Genomic DNA, 20,385 nt, shown 5'->3' with positions numbered 1-20,385 from the left:
GACTATGAACTCCCTGAGGGTGGGAACTCTTTTCCATACACTTTCATGTGTATACCCAATGCCTAGCATATGGCCAGTTACACAGTAAACATTCTATAAATAATTGTTGAATGAGTAAATGAAGGGTTTGGGGTTTTGGGGGATTTTTTTGGTCCACAGGGGGTTCTAGAGTAAATACTGTTTCAGCTATTCTGTTTGATGAAGAAAAATTAGGCTTAGTAGAAGAAAATTATTTAGTTAGATATGATAAACAACTTGATAATCTAAAGGATAAGGACAAGTGAGCTGAAGAATAGGTCTTGTGGAATCTCTGAACACAGAAATCTTAAAAACAAATACATATAATTATGTGTTTGGATGGCAACAGATGGAAATTTTTTTCTGTCAAAACAAATACATAAAAACGTGTTGCCCAGAGGAGCCAAGATGGCGGTGTGAGTAGGACAGTGGAAATCTCCTCCCAAAACCATACATATTTTTGAAAATATAACAAATACAACTATTCCTAAAAGAGAGACCAGAAGATACAGGACAACAGTCAGGCTACATTTATACCTACGAGAACCCAGCGCCTTGCAAAGGGGGTAAGATACAAGCCATGGCCTGGAGGGACCTGAGCACCCCTCACCCCAGCACCCGGTGGGAGAAGAGGAGTCAGAGCGGGGAGGAAGAGGGAGCCCAGGACTGCTAAACACCCAGCCCTAGCCATCCATACTGGGAGCACAGACACACAGTGAGTGGGGTGCTGGACACTATGGAAACGGAACAGTAAAACCTGAGAGCAGGTCCCCGCGGCCCACGCCCCCAGGACAAAAGAAAAGCGAGTTCTTTTTGAACGACTTAAAGGGACAGGAGCCTCACAGCTGGATGGAAGCCTTCCGGCACACTCAGCCCGGCAGCTGGGAATCCCAGGGAACTCTGGGCACCCTAACCCCCGGGGTGGCAGGGCAGCTCTGAGGCCCCTCACGGCTATAAACAGCCTCCCGCCTGATCCCCCTCCGGTGCGCCCCACCATAGCGGAGCAGCAGCCTGAAAGTGGCCACGCCCACAGCAACCGCGCAGAGCTTATTCCACAGCAGCTGGGCAAGAATCAGACATGCTGTCTGCAGACAACTGCCCAGCAAAAACCTCTAGGGGTCGTCGTTCTCCCAGGAAAGGAAGGCCAGGAGCAAGTGGAAAGGGAATTGGTTCTCCCAGCTGACACACACACCAACTGCCTATGACTACCTCTATCACCATGAAAAGGCAGAAGAATTTGACACAGACCAGACTAACCCAGACATCCTCCCTGGAGAAGGAATCTGGGGAAATAGATTTAACCAATCTTCCTGAAAAAGAATTCAACATAAAGGTCATAACCATGCTGAGGGACTTGCAGAGAAATAAGGAAGACCTAAGGAGGGAGAATATAGAAATAAAACAATCTCTGGAAGGACTTAAAAGCAGGATGGATGAGATGCAAGAGGCCATTAATGGAATGGAAATCAGAGAACAGGAACACAGAGAAGCTGATGCAGAGAGAGATAAAAGGATCTCCAGGAATGAAAGAACATTGAGAGAACTGCGTGAACAATTGAAATGGAACAATATCTGCATTTAGGGGAACCAGAAGAAGAAGAGAGAGAAAAAGGAATAGAGAGTATCTTTGAAGAAATAATTGCTGAAAACTTCCCCAAACTGGGGGAGGAAATAGCCTCTCAGACCACGGAAGTACACAGAACTCCCAACACAAGGGACCCAAGGAGGACAACACCAAAACACATAATAATTAAAATGGCAAAGATCAAAGACAAGGACAGAGTATTAAAGGCAGCCAGAGAGAGAAAAAAGGTCACCTACAAAGGAAAACCCATCAAGTTATCATCAGACTTCTCAACAGAAACCTTACAGGCCAGAAGAGAACAGCATGATATATTCAATGCAATGAAACAGAAGGGCCTTGAACCAAGAATACTGTATCCAGCACTATTATTATTTAAATATGAAGGAGGAATTAAACAATTCCCAGACAAGCAAAAGTTGAGGGAATTTGCCTCCCACGAACCACCTCTGCAGGGTATTTTAGAGGGACTGTTCTGGATGGGGGCATCCCTAAGGCTAAACAGATGTCACCAGAGAAAAGAAAATCACAGCAAAGAAAGCAGAACAATCAAATACTAACTAAAGGCAAAAAAAAAAATCAACTACCCACAAAAGCAGTCAAAGGAAACACAAAAGAGCACACACACACAAAATAACACCCAACATACAAAAAATGGACGAAGAGGAATAAGAAGGGAGAGAAATAAAGAATCATTAGACTGTGTTTATAATAGCCCAATAACTGAGTTAAGTTAGACAGTAATAGAGTAAAGAAGCTAACCTTGAACCTTTGGTAGCCACAAACCTAAAGCCTGCAACGGCAATAAGTACAGATCTTTCAATAATCACTCTAAATGTAAATGGACTGAATGCACCAATCAAAAAAAAGCAAGACACATCTATATGCTGCTTACAAGAGACTCACCTCAAACCCAAAGACATGCACAGACTAAAAGTCAAGGGATGGAAAAAGATATTTCCTGCAAACAACAAGGAGAAAAAAGCAGGTGTTGCAGTACTAGTAACAGACAAAATAGACTTTGAAACAAAGAAAGTCACAAGAGATAAAGGACATTACATAATGATAAAGTGGTCAATCCAACAAGAGGATATAACTATTATATATATAAATATATAAATATATAAATATATATGCACCCAATACAGGAGCTCCAACATATGTGAAACAAATACTAACAGAATTAAAGGAGGAAATAGAATGCAAGGCATTTATTTTAGGAGACTTCAACACACCACTCACTCCAAAGGACAGATCCACCAGACAGAAAATAAGTAAGGACACAGAGGCACTGAACAACACACTAGAACAGATGGACCTAATAGACATCTATAGAACTCCACATGCAAAAACAACATTCTTCTCAAGTGCACATGGAACATTCTCCAGAATAGACCACATACTAGGCCACAAAAAGAGCCTCAGAAAACTCAAAAAGATTGAAATTCTACCAACCAACTTTTCAGAACACAAAGGTATAAAACTAGAAATGAATTGTACAAAGAAAGCAAAAAGGCTGACAAACACATGGAGGCTTAACAACATGCTCCTAAATAAGCAATGGATCAATAAACAAATAAAAATAGAGATCAAGCAATATATGGAAACAAATGACAATAACAACACAAAGCCCCAACTTCTGTGGGACACAGTGAAAGCAGTCTTAAGAGGAAAGTATATAGCAATCCAGGCATATTTAAAGAAGAAAGAACAAACCCAAATGAATAGTCTAAAGACACAATTATCAAAATTGGAAAAAGAAGAACACATGAGGCCTAAAGTCAGCAGAAGGAGGGACATAATAAAGATCAGAGAAGAAATAAATAAAATTGAGAAGAATAAAACAATAGAAAAAAATCAATGAAACCAAGACCTGGTTCTTTGAGAAAATAAACAAAGTAAATAAGCCCCTAGCCAGACTTATAAAAAGAAAAAGAGAATCTACACACATGAACAGAATCAGAAATGAGAAAGGAAGAATCACAATGGACCCCAGAGAAATACAAAGAATTATTAGAGAATACTACAAAAAACTATATGCTAACAAGCTGGAAAACCTAAAAGAAATGGACAACTTCCTAGAAAAATACAACCTTTCAAGACTGACTAAGGAAGAAACAGAAAATCTAAACAGACCAATTACCAGCAAAGAAATTGAATCAGTAATCAAAAAACTACCCAAGAGCAAAACTCCTGGGCCAGATGGATTTACCATGGGCTTTTATCAGACATACAGAGAAGACATAATACCCATTCTCCTTAAAGTTTTTGAAAAAATAGAAGAAGAGGGAATACTTCCAGACTTGTTCTAAGAAGCCAGCATCACCCTAATACCAAAACCAGGCAAAAACCCCACCAAAAAAGAAAATTACAGACCAATAGCCCTGATGAACATAGATGCAAAAATACTCAACAAAATATTAGCAAACTGAATTCAAAAGTACACCAAGAGGATCATACACCATGATCAAGTGGGATTCATCTCAGGGATGCAAGGATGGTACAACATCCGAAAATCCATCAACATCATCCTCCACATCAACAAAAAGGACAAAAACCACATGATCATCTCCATAGATGCTGAAAAAGCATTCGACAAAATTCAACATCCATTCATGATAAAAACTCTAAACAAAATGGGTATAGAGGGCAGGTACCTCAACATAATAAAGGCCATATATGATAAACCCACAGCCAACATCATACTGAACAGTGAAAAGCTGGAAGCTTTTCCTCTGAGATCGGGAACAAGACAGGGATGCCCACTCTCCCCACTGTTATTTAACATAGTACTGGAGGTCCTAGCCATGGCAATCAGACAAAACAAAGAAATACAAGGAATCCAGATTGGTAAAGAAGAAGTGGAAGTGTCACTATTTGCAGATGACATGATATTGTACATAAAAAACCCTAAAGACTCCACTCCGAAACTACTAGAACTAATATTGGAATTCAGCAAAGTTGCAGGATACAAAATTAACACACAGAAATCTGTGGCTTTCCTATACACTAACAATAAACTAATAGAAAGAGAAATCAGGAAAACAATTCCATTCACAATTGCGTCAAAAGAATAAAATACCTAGGAATAAACCTAACCAAGGAAGTGAAAGTCCTATACCCTGAAAACTGTAAGACACTCTTAAGAGAAATTAAAGAGGACACTAACAAATGGAAACTCATCCCATGCTCTTGGCTAGGAAGAATTAATATCGTCAAAATGGCCATCCTGCCCAAAGCAATATACAGATTTGATGCAATCCCTATCAAATTACCAACAACATTCTTCAACAAACTACAACAAATAGTTCAAAAATTTATATGGAAACACCAAAGACCCCGAATAGCCAAAGCAATCCTGAGAAGGAAGAATAAAGTGGGGGGGATCTTGCTCCCCAACTTCAAGCTCTACTACAAAGCCACAGTAATCAAGACAGTTTGGTACTGGCACAAGAACAGAGCCACAGACCAGTGGAACAGAATAGAGACCCCAGACATTAACCCAAACATATATGGTCAATTAATATATGATAAAGGAGCCATGGACATACAATGGGGAAATGACAGTCTCTTCAACAGATGGTGCTGGCAAAACTGGACAGATACATGTAAGAGAATGAAACTGGATCACTGTCTAACCCCATACACAAAAGTAAATTCAAAATGGATCAAACACTTGAATGTAAGTCATGAAACCATAAAACTCTTAGAAAAAAACATAGGCAAAAATCTCTTGGATGTGAACATTAGCGACTTCTTCATGAATATATCTCCCTGGGCAAGGAAAACAAAAGCAAAAATGAACAAGTGGGACTATATCAAGCTGAAAAGCTTCTGTACAGCAAAGGACACCAACAATAGAACAAAAAGGTACCCTACAGTATGGGAGAATATATTCGTAAGTGACAGATCTGATAAAGGCTTGACATCCAAAATATATAAAGAGCTCATGCACCTCAACAAACAAAAAGCAAATAATCCAATTAAAAAATGGGCAGAGGAGCTGAACAGACAGTTCTCCAAAGAAGAAATTCAGATGGCCAACAGACACATGAAAAAATGCTCCACATCGCTTGTCATCAGAGAAATGCAAATTAAAACCACAATGAGATATCACCTCACACCAGTAAGGATCGCCACCATCTAAGAGACAAACAACAACAAATGTTGGCGAGGTTGCAGAGAAAGGGGAACCCTCCTACACTGCTGGTAGGAATGTAAATTAGTTCAACCATTGTGGAAAGCAGTATGGAGGTTCCTCAGAAAGCTCAAAATAGAAATACCATTTGACCCAGGAATTCCACTTCTAGGAATTTACCCTAAGAATGCAGCAGCCCAGTTTGAAATAGACAGATGCACCCCTATGTTTATAACAGCACTATTTACAATAGCCAAGAAATGGAAGCAGCCTAAGTGTCCATCAATAGATGAATGGATAAAGAAGATGTGGTACATATACACAATGGAATATTATTCAGCCATAAAAAGAAAACAAATCCTACCATTTGCAACAACGTGGACGGAGCTAGAGGGTATTATGCTCAGTGAAATAAACCAGGTGGAGAAAGACAAGTACCAAATGATTTCACTCATATGTGGAGTATAAGAACAAAGAAAAACTGAAGGAACAAAACAGCAGCAGAATCACAGAACCCAAGAATGGACTAACGGTTACCAAAGGGAAAGGGACTGGGTCGGAGGCGTGGGAAGGGAGGAATGAGGGCAGGGAAAAAGAAAGGGGGCTTTACAATTAGCATGTATAATGTGGGGGGGGCATAGGGAGGGCTGTACAATACAGAGAAGACAAGTAGTGGGTCTACAGCATCTTACTACACTGATGGACAGTGACTGCAATGGGGTTTGTGGGCGGGGATTTGGTGGAGGGAGTCTAGTAACCATAATGTTCTTCACGTAATTGTAGATTAATGATAATAAAATGAATTTAAAAAATGCATATACACCAAAAAACAAAACAAAACAGTGGATTAATCAATCAATAGAAACAGACCTAGAAATGACATAGATGATAGAATTAGTAGATATGACTATTAAGACAGTTACTATAAATATGCTCTATTTGCTCAAGAAGATAGAAGAAAGCATGAGCATGACAAAGAAAAATATGGAAGATATAAAAAGATGCACGTGAAACTTTGAGATAAGAAACACAATGGAATGATGGAATGAAAAGTACACTGAATGAAATTAACAGCAGATTAGACAATGCAGCATAGACTAGTAAATTTGGGAGTATAGTGAAATGAAAGATAAAAAAGAAAAAAAAAGACCATCAGAACATCAACAAAGCATCAGTGAATCATGGAACAGCAATTAAGAAGTTTAGTAAATCTATAATTGGAGTCCCAGAGAAAAAAAGAAGACGGAGGGAAAGGGAAATCATAAAAAAAAAAAAAAGTGAAAACATAATGGCTGAAATTTCTCCATATCTTATGAAAAGTGTAACATATCCAAGAACCTCAACAAACCCCAAGCACAAGAAACACATTAAAACTTCACCAAGGCATATCATTAACAAAATTGTTCAAAACCAAGATAAAGATTAAATCTTAAGAGCAACCAAAGAAAAAGATACATTAAGCACAAAAAAACAAAAATGACAGCAGATTTCACATCAGACACAGTGAAAGCCAAAATAGTAAACCAACATCCTTAAAGAACTATGATTTTTTAAAAAGTAAAGGTAAACTAGAATTCTGTACCCATAAAGTATCTTTCAAAAAATAAGGTAAGTAAAGACTTATTAAAACACACAAAAGCTGAGAGAATTCATCACCAGCACACTAGCACTATACAAAATGTTAAAGGAAATTCTTCAGGCAGAAGGAAAATGATCCTAGAGGGAAACTGGATCACTACAAAAGAATAAAAAACACTGATGATAATATAATACGATAAATAAAATACATGTGTGGAGAAAATGATACATATATGGAGGAATAAGCTTTTTTCTTATTTTAAAAGTTACCTGTAAAAAACAGTTGACTGTTTAAAGCAAAACCAGTAACTGTTGTGGGGTTTATAACATATATAGAAATAAAATGTGCCTCTGGGAAGAGGCAAACAAAATATAATATTTTGTAAGTTTCTTATATTAACTAGAGTGAACAGTCATAATTATGTAAGGTTGGTCTGTGAGTAAGTTAAGGATACAAACTATGAATCCTAAAGTAACCACTAAAAGCAAGACAGAACACCAGAGGTATAGTTAATAAATTTACGAAACAGATAAAATTAAATTAAAAAATTCTCAACAGAAGAAATCAGAAAAAGAGGAAAAAAGGAACAAAGAAGACCTTGAACAAAAAGAAAACAAAATCTTCTGCATCCGTGGATATTTTAATGCCCTTGTCTAGCTTGGATTAATACATAGTCTACAGGCACACACCTGATCATCTACATTTGCTCTCTTACAACACTAAACTATGTTTTCTACCTTTATCTTGCATCTGCCTACCACTTCAGCATTTTATTTAATAAATAAATAAATAAATAAATAAATAAATAAATAAATAAATAAATAAATAAATAAATAAATAAAAGAAAACAAGTAGCACAATATATATTTAAAATAGTGTTGTCCTAGTAAATGTTTAAAAACAGGCTCATGGCAGGTAGGGGAAGTCTAATTGGTATATTTGCCAATTTTGGTTATAAATACCCCACCATGGCCAATCTGAATCTACTAACACCATGTTACTGAAAGTGAAGATGAAAAGAGATGTGTACAAAGAGATCTTGCAAACTGGTATAAGTCAGTAAGCATCAGGGTCAGCTCATCACTAATTTAAAACCAGTCATATTAATAACCACATTAAATGGAAAGGATATAAAAAGCCCAGTTAAAAGGCAGAGGTTGTTATATTGTTAAAAAGCAAGACTCAACTATATGCTGCCTACAAAAACCTATACAAATACCATGTGATGCCACCACACACCTGTTAGAATTGCTATTACCAAAAAGACAAGAAATGACAACTGCTGGCAAGGATGTGGAGAAAAGGGAACACTTGTACACTGTTAGGGGGAATGTAAACTGGCACAGTCACTACAAAACACAGTATAGAAGTTCCTCAAAAAAATTAAGAATAGAACTACCATACAACCCAGGAATTCCACTTCTAGGTATTAGGTATTTATTCAAAGAAAGCAACACTACCTCAAAAAGATTTATGAACCCTCATGCTCATTACAGCATTAGTTACAATAGCCAAGATATGGACACAACCTAAGTGTCCATCCATGGATGAATGGATCAAGAAAACATATGTATACACTCTCTCTCACACACACACACACACACACACACACACACACACACACACACACACACAACATTCAGCCATAAAAAAGGATGAAATACTGCCATTTGTGACAACATGAATGGAACTTGAGGGTATTATGCTAAGTGAAATAAGTTAAAGAAAGACAAATATATAATCTTACTTATATGTGGGATCTAAAAATAATAAAAACAAAACCACCAAGCTCACAGATACAGGGAACAGACTGGTGGTTGTCAGAAGCAAGGAATGGAGGGAAGATAAAAATGGGTGAAGGAACAAAAGCTACAAACTTCCAGTTATAAAATAAGTAAGTCATGGGCATAAAATGAACAGCATGACTATAGTTATTAATACTGTATTGTACATTTTAAAGTTACTAAGATAATAAATCTTAAAAGTTCTCATTACAAGGAAGAAAAAAATTTTGTAACTATATATGGTAATAAATGTTAACCAGACTTATTGTGATCATTTCACAATATATATGAATACCAAATCATTATGTTATACACTGGAAACTAAGTATAATGTTGTATGTCAATTATACCTCATTAAAAAAAACTAATTCAAACAAAGACAGAAATAGGTAAAAGGATGAGAAAAAATACTATTCTAATTACACTTACAAGAAAGGTAAAATGTTAATATTGGACGAAGTGGATGTAATATCAGAAAACACTACAAGGGATAAAAAGAATTATCCCACAATGATGAAGCGCTCAATTTATCAAGTACACAAAAATCCTAAATGTTTATATGCCCAATATCAGAGCTTCAAAACACATGAAGCAAAAACTAACAAAACTAAAACAAATAGACAAAACCACAGATTTGGTACATCTCAATACCTCCATTTCGATAATTGATAAAATAAACAGAAAAAACAGTAAGAATATAGAAGACTTAATATTAACAACCATCTTAGTATCAATAGAACATTGTATCAAATAAGAGCAGTGTACATATTTTCAAGCACAGACTATTTACCGAAACAGACTATATATTGAGCCAAAACACAAGTCTCAGTAAATTAAAAAGTAGTCACATCAGACAACCTATATTCTCTGACCACACAGAATTAAAGTACAAATACCAGAAAGATATCTGGAAAATGCCCAAATATTTGGAAATGCTAGCAACAATTCTAACACATGGTAAGAGAAGAAATCACAGTGGAAATTAAAAATAAATTTGAAATAAATGAAAATAAAAGTATTACATTAAAAAATGTTTGATATACTGCTAAAACAATGTTTTAAAAAAAATCTAAATGCTTATATGGAGGAGGAAAGATTTAAAATCAATGACCTAAGCTTTCAACATAATAAAATACAAAAAGAGAGAGCAAATTAAACCCAATGTAAGAAGAAAGGAACTATTAAGGATCACATAAGATCTAAATAGAAAATGAAGAGAATTAAATAGGATGAATAGAAATTAGTGGAGTGAAATAGAAAACAAAATACAGAGAAAAATCCATGAAAACAAAAGCTGACCCTCTGATAAGATCAACAAAATCAGTAAATAACTTTTGTTACATTGATCATGGCAAAAAGAGAGAAGATAAAGATTGCTGACATCAGAAGAAAGGTGAGAACATGTCTAAAGTCCTACTTTAAAGAGGTACTAAGGGAATAATATCAACTTTTTGTTAATAAATTCAACAATTTACATTAAATGGACAAATTCTTTAAAGGGCACAAACTACCAAACCTCATTCAAAAAAAACAGAAAATCTGGATAGTAATATATTTACTAAGAAACTGACCTTAAAAGGTTAAAATCCTTTCCATCAAGAAAACTCCAGACCTATATGTATACTGGTAAATTCTATTAAACAATTAAGGAAAAAAATCAATTATATACACAAAGTTACAAAAAACAGAAAGAGAAGGAATACTTCTCAATCATTCTATAAGGCCAGCATTATCCTAATATCAAAAGTCAAAAAAAAAATCAAAACAAAAAGAAACCAACACTCTTATGAACATAGGCACAAAAATCCTTAATAAAAATTTTATACATTGAGAGTGAAATTGCACTATTTCCAGAATCTCTTGCCTGGCCTTAGTGCATCTCCATATCAATAGGTGTTTCTAAGGGGTGGAGAGCAGTAGTCCACTTGGGGAGCCCCTAGTGGGAAACTGGTCTAGGGTAAAGCACCTCCTAGATGGGTGGGGCATTCCACAGAACTGGGGAAGGGTGCAGACATCGGAAGCTGTGGAATTAGCTAGCCCTCCATGAGATAGAAGACTGCTTAGAGGCCCTGAGGGGCTGTGTGGAAACCAAGATTGTGGAATATTTGTTTCTTGAGATAGTGGAAAGGGTTACTGAGAAGAGAGACACATTTCAGCATCGCTTGGAGGAGCTGGGCGATGACTACTGGGGGCCCTTAAGAAAGAGAGACAGTTATTGAGAAGACAGGTCGTGCTCCTGCAAGATACCAGCGGCAAGGGAGGAGGCAGCAGGAGAATCTGCACAGCAGGAGGCCCTGGAGGAAGGGGAGGAAAGAGTGGTGACTTCAGCACAGAGATGTTACAGGAGATGTCAGGGGAGAATGAGGGGGTGGGGCCAAGGGCTGATCTGTTGATAGGCCACTGCCTGAGGTACCAGTCCCTCCCATATTAAAGGCTGGCCTGGCTGTAATTAAGAATATAAAAATGCAATAACCACAGACTCCTCAGGGTGAGGAGCTGCCCCCTCCCCAGCCCACACTCCATGCTCTGCCCCTACACCCAAGATGAGCTGGTGGACATCAGCATCTGGTTTTGGCAGAAGCCATTGGAACCTCGGCCTACATGGTTTTTGTGTCTCGTCTCTGGGATATGGGGTTCAGGTTCAGAAATGAGTAGACTGGCTTCCCTGACAACTCATCTTTCCCTCCAGCAGAAGCTGAAAAGTGCCTGTCATGCCTCAGGGAATCGGGTGCTTCTGGACTGGCTGACAACTGCCATCAGGGCAGTTTGGCCTTATCAGGGTGATTTACTATTCTTACCCACTAGCTGTAAAACATGCAGAGCTCCAGCAGGTATTACAGGAGTTGGGAATGAAAAATATCATCTGTAATATGGACTCCCAGGGCCCTGATGAGGAGTTGTTCACTGTAGGAATTAGAAATCTGGTGCTCCATACAGCTCCCCCACCTCTCTTTGGGTCCCTAGTGACTATTCTTGCCCCCCACATGGGGCAACGCATAAGTGAGGCTACTCGTACTTTAGCAGATCTTGGGGAGGTTGAAACAGTAAGAGCATGGAAGGAAGTACAGGTTATGACTGAAAGGAGGTGCAAAGGGCCCTGTGAAGGTCTCGAGGACCCAGATGTGAGTTGATTTGATAAAGGTGGGGATAGTGAAAGAAAAACTTGATGGGCAGCCCAGTAGGATCTTGTTAGAACTGCAGCACCAATTAGAGTCAGAGCAGTTCTAGCCACTGAGGTCCAGGACATGGAAGCTGGAGGGAAAGCCCCATGTCCAGCCTATGTCCCTGCAAGACTTCCTGGGGGACAGTAGTCAGGCTATGCCTGGGCCCTCACACCTACAGGACAATTGGGCATTGCAGTTTCACTGAGGTGGAGTGTCAAGGTCCCCACCTTGGGAGACATGGTGGAGACCAGAGGCCACATATAGGATTGGCAATTCATTGGTCCCCCATAAATGTATAACGTGTCCTGGCACTGGGGACACAGGAGCTGAATGGTCTGATTTATGGCAACCCTGAACATTTTCCTGGGACCTGGGTTGTGCTAGATGGCTATAGGGGTAAGGCAATTAGAGGGAAAAAAGCCCAAATCCCATTAAGGATAGGAGGTTTACCCCCAAAGAAGTATACATTTCTCCCATCCCTAAATATTTTGGGGGTAGATATTCTGCAGGACCTGTGGTTACAGACCACTGTAGCTGAGTTCAGACTGAGGGTACATGTGGGAAAGGCAGTTCTGAGGGGGCATGCTAAGCACCTGACTATAGCTCTGTCACCTCAGTGGGCGGCAAATATTAAGCAGTATAAATTGCCTGGGGAACACAGGGGAACTGGAGAAACTCTATAGGAATTGGAGAAGGTGGGAATCATAAAGCCCACTCATGGTCCTTTTAATTTCCTGGTGTGGCTAGTGAGAAAGCCAGACGGCTCCTGGCATATGACCATGGATTACAGGGAACTAAATAAAGTCACACCCACTTTCCATGCTGCTGTCCCCTCTATAGCAGCCCTTATGGACACCCTCAGTCATGAACTAGGGACATATCACTATGTTGTGGACCTTGCTAATGCTTTCTTCCCTATTGACATAGCACAAGGAAGTCAGGAACAGTTTGCCTTCACGTGGGATGGCCAGCAGTGGACATTCACTGTCCTTTCACAGGGATACCTTCACAGTGTGCCATGGACTTGGAGCCCAGCACTTGGCCAAATGGAAGAAACTGCAAATAGTGTGACTGTATCACTCCATTGATGATATCATGCTCACATCTGATTCTCTTGCAGATTTAGAAGGGGCAGTTTCTAGACTGCTGCAACATTTACAGGAGAAAGGATGGGCTGTGAACAGCACCAAGGTTCAGGGACCTGATTTGTCTGTAAAATTCTTGGGGGTTGTCTGGTCGGGTAAAACTAAAGTTATCCCAGCAGTAGTCACAGACAAAGTCAAGGCTTTCCCTACCCCTACCACTGTGGCAGTATTACAAGAGTTTTGGGGTCTTTTAGGCTACTGGAGAGTGTTTATCCCACACCTGGCACAAATTCTGAAGCCCTTATAACTGGTTGGTAAGAAAGGGCATCAAGTGGGACTGGGATGGAACGTGCAGCTGCTTTTACTGCTGTCAAGTGAGCAGTCAAAGCTGTGCAGGCCTTGAATGTAATGCACTCATCAAGGCCCTGTGAGCTGGCTGTTCATGTAACCAAAGATGGTTATGGATGGGGCCTTTGGCAATAGCTTGAATGGACACGCCAACCTATTGGATTCTGGTCACAAACTATGGAAAGGAACAGAGGTCCAGGTCACCTTGATAGAGAAGCAACTGACTGCTGTGTACTATGCCTTGCTGGCTATGGAGCCCATCACTGTAACAGCTCTAACCAAGGTAATAACCACCTATTTCATCACAGGGAGGGTGTGAGACTGGACCCAAAGGCCACAGAATGGTGTGGCACAGATGCCTACACTGGCCAAATGGGGCGCATATATACAGCAGTGTAGTGCCCTCTCCACTACACCCTTAAGTGGAGAACTCCAATGCTTACTGGGGCCAGTGACGTATACCAGTAGAAAGCAGGAAGAACATGCTTTAGAGCCACTGGTAGCCGAGAGTCCTTATCAGGAGGGAAAAGCCCTATACCTGAAGATGCTTGGTATACAGACAGCTTCAGTCATGGGCTAAAGCTGTCATTTCCATCCTAAAACTGAGACAATATGGATGGAGGATGGAAAGGAGAAGAGCAGCCAACAGGCTGAGTTGTAGGCAGTATGGCTCATGATCCCCCAAGAGCCCTCCCCTATAGCTGTCTGCACTGACAGCAAGGCTGCCTATTGGGGTTTGACCCTGTGGCTAACCAACATGATACCATGCCAATGGTTGGTCACTGGCCCTTTTGGGGGCAAGAGCTGTGGTAAGACCCATGGACACCTGGTCAGACTAAGACAGTTACTGTATATCATGTGACTTGCCATTTGCCTTTGGCATCCCCAGGGAATGGTGAAGCATTCCAATGGTAGTCCAAGGTTATATCAGCATTTGTTACACACAGGGCAAAAGACAATGTGGGCTGTAGCCCATTGGTGGGGCTTACTGATGACCTTTGAAGAAATCAGCAGAGCCCAGAGGAGTGCCTTGGGTGCCCTCAGAGGGACTTACACTGAGTCCTGCAGCAACAAGGGACAATAGTAAAGGGGCTGATACCCCTTGTCAGGTGGCATATATGATATTGGGCTTCTGCGCATATCAGAAGGATATTGCTATGCCATGACCTGTGTGGACACAGCTACTGGCCTGTTGGTTGCTTTTCCTGCATGTCATGCAGATCAGCAAATGACCGAAAGGGGCCTAGAGTGTCTATGCAGCCTATGGCCAGCCACAGGTGACTGAGAGTGATCAAGGCACCCATTTTACTAGACGTGTGTTACAAGAATGGGTACAGCAATTAGGAATAAAGTGGAACGTTTGTGTACCATATGACCCTACCGGGACAGGCATGATAGAAAGGTACAATGGTTTGTTCAAATCTGGCCTGAAGTCAGATATTAATAGTCGAAGGGGCTGGTCAGTTTGCTTATACGCAGTGCTACAGCATTTGAATGAGAAGACCCAAAAAGGAGCCTTAAGCCCTGTGGACATGCTAACACACATTGCTGCCTCTCCTATACAACTGTATGTGCAAACCAAAGAGGAGTTATTGAAGCCAGGATATGGCCAGCAGAGCAACATCCCGCTGCCAGCCCCAACTGCATTAAACTCTGGAGACTCTGTTCAGAATGGACATGGCCCTGGACACTTCAACACATGGACCAGCAATAGCTGACTCTTCTGGCACCTTGGGGAAAACGTCTAGAAGTTGGTCTCCTGTGTGTTCCTGGAGTTAACAGCAGTGTGGCCCCCAAAGATTATGGTAGTGTACCTAAAACGTATAGGAGGTAGGAGCATCTTGCAGGGAAGTTTTGTTTTTATCTTTATGGCCAGTGCATGTCCCTCCCATAGCCCTACATATAGACCCATCTGTAACTCCCACAGGGAGGAAGATGAAGGTCTAGTATACTAGACCATAATGAGATCCCATTCCTGCCACTGTCCTATCACAGAACCACTCTCTTGCATGCATCCTACCTGATGGACAAGATCTGCCTATGCTGGTATCATTAAAACATGTACCTTATCACCCTTAAGATTATTTTCTTCTACATTCCCTGTGGCCTGGACCCACCCCCTGGCTGCAGCTGCTGCATGATTGCTCTGAACTCCCTACCTCTTCAGCTACTGGTACTGGTGGAATAGGTGATCTATGGGCTTCATCTGCATAGGACTTCAAACCTAGGTGAATCCTCCAGCTTGAGGATTATCAAGATTTTATTGCTGTTGTTGCTGTATGTTATTAGTCTCGTTACAGTGCTCCAGTTTTCTTGCACAAGGGCCATTGCAGAAGATGGGGAATGAGTAGTAGATTGTGAGGTGAGATTTCTGGAGGGGTGGGCTGTGGGTAAAATTACAATATTTCCAGAATCTCTCACCTGGCCTTAGTGGATATCCACATCAATAGGTGATTACAAGCATGGGGAGAGTGAGGGCATATCTGGACCAGAGAGGTTTGTTGGGGTCCCTTTTTTGCAGCCAGGTTGTGAGAGACACAAGTGAGCAGAAGTGGATGACTGCTTTTAAGCAATAAACAGGTTCCTCCCACTTTATTTCTCTCTTTGACTCACTTCAGCTTCAAAGGATATTTGCCCCAGGCTAGGAACATATTTTCCCCTGAAAGTTAACACATCAAATCGAAAAAATATATAAAAAAGGATAACATGATGACCAAGCATTTATCCCAGGAATACACAATGGATTAACATTCAAATATCAATGTAATTCCCCACATTAACCAACTAAGTAAGAGTAAGAAACAAAATAATATCTCAAAAGATAGAGAAAAAGAGTGTGACAAAATTCAACATACATGCATGACAGAAACTCTCAGAAACTAAGAGTATGAGGAAATTTCCTCAACCTGGTAAACCACATCTATGGAAAACCTATAGCTAACATCATATTTAATAGTGAAATATGAATGGTTCCCACCAAAGATCAAAACAAGGCAAAGATAAATGCTCTCACAACTTTGATTTCAACATTGTATTGTGAATATCCTAGCCAATGCACTGACAAGGCAAGAAAAATAAATAAAAGGCATACAGATTGAAAAGGAAGAATTAAAAATGTGACTGCACATACATGATATGATTGTTTAGTAAAAAATCCTATACTTGACTATAAGAGAACTTAGCTGTGCCATGAAATACAATGTCTTCTCAGAGAAAGAGAGGAAGCAAGTTCTCTTGTGCTCTTGTGTCTCTTCATATAAGGGCACTGATACCATCCATGAGGACTCCTCCACCTTCATAACCTCATTATCTCCCAAAGGTCCCATCTCCAAATACCATTACACGGGAATCAGGGTTTAACATATGAATTCTGAATTTTTTTAAACTATGTGTTACTGGATGTTAGTTAACTAGACTTACTGTGATCATTTTTCAATACATACAAATATTGAATCTTTACGTTGTACATCTGAAACTATTATAATATTATATTCCAATTATATCTCAATAACAAAAAAAAAAACCAAAGCAGAAAAAAAACCACATATAATTTTGAGGGAATATAAACATTCAAGTTTACCATGGGAAGTTAAAAACAGCAACAGCCATGGTTCTCTTTAAAGAGATAATGAGGAGATATCTTGGAAAAATATAAAGATTAGGAATATACTGTTCCTCTACATGATCTCGTCTTTGGTAAATTTACTCCTAATTTTCTCCTCAATTTGTTGTGATATGAATGATACAATAATCGCTAATCCCAGACTTTCTCTGTTGCCTAAGGTTAGATCAAAAGCTGAATTAATCATTCCCTCCTTTTTTGCTGCTGACTTGAGGATCAATTGAATCACATGCTTAGATGGATCAACACATAAGTGACCAGAGGTCATTCTGAATGACAACATTCCAGCTCTGAAGAAATTATAAAACTAAAACCCAAATAAATCAACTGGTAGCAAGCGCTGACATTAGGAACCATAGATACATGTCACTTCATAATAGTAGCAGCCTCTTAAGTAACATTCTTAGCTACAGTCAAGTCTGTACAGAAAAATATAATGTACAAGCCACATATGTAATTTGAAGTTTTCAAGCAGCTACATAAAAAAGGAACAAATCTGAATATATTTATTTAACCCACTATGCCCAAAATATATTCCAACATAAAAGAAATATTTAAAAAATATTGAGACATTTTGTTTTTTTCACTGTCTTCAAAAATGCAGCTTGTAGTTTATCCTTACAATATATTTCAGCTTGGATACTAACTTTTCATTGCAAATATTTGATTTCTATGTAGATTTCATGAAATCTGCAATTTTAAGAGTAGATTCACATGCCCAAGTTAGGACAAACATACTTAAAAGTTTCCTGATAACTAAATTGAGTTTAAGCTAATGTTAATTAAAATAAATAAAATTATAAAATCAGGTCCTCAGTTGTTTTAATCACATTTTAAGAGCTCAATATCCAAAATAGCTAGTGATACATATTTGTTGGTTGTGAACAGTATTTCCAGTGATGCAAGCATTCTTTTAGTTCAAATGACTCTCACACTTACATAAGGAATTATTACTTTTATTTGTAGCATACCCATAAAAAGGGAAAAGTTAAGACATATGATCTTAAGGAAAACAGGACAAATACAGAAAACAAAACCTAGTAACAAAGCAGGAGCAAGAAGTTAAGACCTCTGCTACAGAGACCCATCTAGAGGCCATAAACAGAAACAGCAAAGCTATTTTTGTTATATTCAAATAGATTTTTCAGTCTCCTGATTCTTAAATTTAGGATTAGAAATACAAAATCTTCAGAGACTTAGAGCAAGTAGCAGGGTGGGGAGGGGCTTCCCTGGGGACCTAAATGAACTAAATGAAACTGACTTAAGTAACTTATCAGATAAAGAATTCAAATTAATGATTATAAAGATGTTCACCAGACTTGGGAGAAGAGTGGAGTAACTCAGTGAGAACCTCTATAAAGAGATAGAAAATATAAAACAGAATCGATCAGAGACGAAGAATACAACAAATGAAATGAGAAATATACTAGAGGTAATTAACAGCACATTAGAGGATACAGAAGAACAGATCAGCAGTTTGGAAGACAGAATAATGAAAAGCAGTCAAGCTGAACAGCAGGAAGAAAAAAGAAATGAGAATAGGTTAAGGGAGTTCTGAGACAATATCGAACAACCAAACATTCACAACATAGGAGTCATAGAAGAAGAAGAGAGAAAGAAAGGAGTAGAAAACATATTTGAAGAAATAATACCTGAAAACTTCCCTAACCTAGGGAAAGAAACAGACATCTAGGTCCAGGAGGCAGTGAGAACCCCCAACATGATAAACCCAAGGAAGGCTGCACCAAAACACATAATAATTAAAATGTCAAAGATCAAAGACAAACAGAGAATCTTAAAAGCAGTAAGAGAAAAGCAATGAGTTACCTACAAGGAAAACCCCGTAAAGCTATTAGCTGATTTTTCAGCAGAAACTCATAGGCCAGAAGGGCATGGCATGACATATTCAAAGTACTTTAAATGAAAAAAAAAAAAAACCTCCACCCAAGAATACTCTACCCAGCAAGGTTACCATTCAGAACAGAAGGGGAGAAAGAACTTCACAGATAAACATAAGTTAAAAGAGTTCATCACTACTAAACTTGCCTTACAAGAAATCTCAAAGGATCTTCTTGAAGAGGAAAAAGATCCTAACTATAAAAAAGAAAAATATGGAAGCAAAGTTTCATAGGTAAAAGAAAACATATATCAGAGATAGTAGATCAATCATTTAAAAGCTAGTATGAAGGTCAAAAGACAAAAGTAGTATAATCAGTTACATCTGAATGTTAGTTAAGGGAATCACTAAATTAAAAAGTGTAAAAGAAGGCATTATCATATACATAAATTGTGGAAGAGGGGAGGAGTGAAAAATGTAGTGTTGTTAGAATGCATGTGAACTTAAGTGACCTGATCAACTCACCATGGATTGCTATGTATGTACTATGTCATGTAAGGACCCCAGGGTAACCACAAGTCAAAAACTTATAATGGATGCACAAAAAAACAAAGAGAAGGTAGTCTAAATATAACACTAAAGAAACTCATAATGGACAAGGGGAGAGCAAGAAGCGAAGAAAGTATCAGAAAAACAACAAAAAAACCAGGAAACATGTAACCAAATGGTAACAACTACATACCTATCAATAATTACTTTAAATGAAAATGGACTAAATGCTCCAATCAAAAGATATAGGGTAACTGAAGGATTAAAAAAAACAACAAGATCCATTTATTTGCTGCCTGCAAGAGACTCACTTTAGACCTAAAGACACACACAGACTGAAACTGAAGGGATGGAAAAAGATATTCCATACAAATAGGAATGAAAAAAAGGCTGAAGTAGTAATACTTGTATTAGAAAAAATAGATCTTAAAGACTGTAACAAGAGACAAGATGGACATTATATAATGATCAAGGGCACAATCCAATAAGAAGATATAACAACTGTAAATATCAACACACCCAACAGAAGAGTACTTCAAAATATAAAGCAAATATTAACAGACATAAAGGGAGAGACTGACAGTAATACAATAATAGGGGACTTTAATGTCTACCCTTACATCAATGGTTGGATCATCCAGACAGAAAATCAATAAGGAAGTAATAAATTTTAATGACA

At 38.8% G+C, this 20,385-nt stretch overlaps 1 protein-coding gene across 1 annotated transcript in view; it reads right to left on the bottom strand.

Moving 5' to 3' along the window:
• Positions 1 to 20,385, bottom strand: part of SCP2 (sterol carrier protein 2) — a 130,489-nt gene that overhangs the window by 85,842 nt on the left and 24,262 nt on the right. The gene's annotated exons all lie outside the window — the stretch shown is intronic.

The sequence above is a fragment of the Manis javanica genome, chromosome 4 (assembly GCF_040802235.1).
Source record: "Manis javanica isolate MJ-LG chromosome 4, MJ_LKY, whole genome shotgun sequence".
Taxonomy (NCBI): domain Eukaryota; kingdom Metazoa; phylum Chordata; class Mammalia; order Pholidota; family Manidae; genus Manis; species Manis javanica.
This window is presented reverse-complemented; position numbering and strand designations above follow the sequence as displayed.